The sequence below is a fragment of the Saccopteryx leptura genome, chromosome 2 (genome assembly GCF_036850995.1).
Source record: "Saccopteryx leptura isolate mSacLep1 chromosome 2, mSacLep1_pri_phased_curated, whole genome shotgun sequence".
Lineage (NCBI taxonomy): Eukaryota > Metazoa > Chordata > Mammalia > Chiroptera > Emballonuridae > Saccopteryx > Saccopteryx leptura.
This window is the reverse complement of record NC_089504.1, coordinates 38,324,234-38,324,872: the sequence shown is the minus strand read 5'-3', so window position 1 is coordinate 38,324,872 and position 639 is coordinate 38,324,234. Positions and strand designations below refer to the sequence as shown.

General features: G+C 61.7%; 1 protein-coding gene across 1 annotated transcript in view; it reads right to left on the bottom strand.

Moving 5' to 3' along the window:
* ATOSB (atos homolog B) overlaps nt 1–312 on the bottom strand; it is a 12,583-nt gene extending 12,271 nt beyond the window's left edge. The window contains exon 1 of the mRNA XM_066367747.1: nt 290–312. The gene's annotated coding sequence lies outside the window, so the exon portion shown is untranslated. The remainder of the gene's footprint in view (nt 1–289) is intronic.
* Nucleotides 313–639: the final 327 nt, after the last annotated feature.

Genomic DNA, 639 nt, shown 5'->3' with positions numbered 1-639 from the left:
ACCTTCCCGGGGTTCGTCCCCTTCCCTAGTTTCTTTAATTCCTCGGGGTCCACCCCTGTAACCCAAACCACGCCCCTCTCAGGCTCCGCCCCTCCTCGTCTGCTCTACGTCTCTGCAGGATCCTCCGCGTGTCCCTGGCCCTGCCCACTTTTGGTCTCTCCGCCTTTCACGAGGATCCGCCCCCTAGAATTCCAGCCTGGCAGAACCAGTGCCAGCTCGCCTTCCAAATCTAGCCCCCTCCCTTGTCAGAACCTCTCCTCCCCGCCACCCCTTCTCCTGCTCGCATCACCCAAGCATTCGCGCTCCAGCCTGGGTCCGCTGGCTCTGATTGGCGGTAGCGGCCGCAATGGATGGCTGAGAGACAAAGTGATTGCTGCAGGTCGCCTGAGGTCCCACCCCGGCCACGTGCGGCTTCTGTGATGACAGGTCTAGAGGGGCGGGGCCTCACACTGCTGGCTGTGGATCTAAGCTGACCCGATCCTGGCGGGGGTACGAGCAGGAGCTAGAGCCAGAGCGCTAGCCTGAGAGCTCCGAACCTGACCTGGGCTCTCCCCAGGCTTTGGCGTTGGTATGAGCTGCAGGAGAAACTTGAACCTCTTTGTGGGGCAGTCTGGGTTAGCAAGCGCATTTGCCCTAATG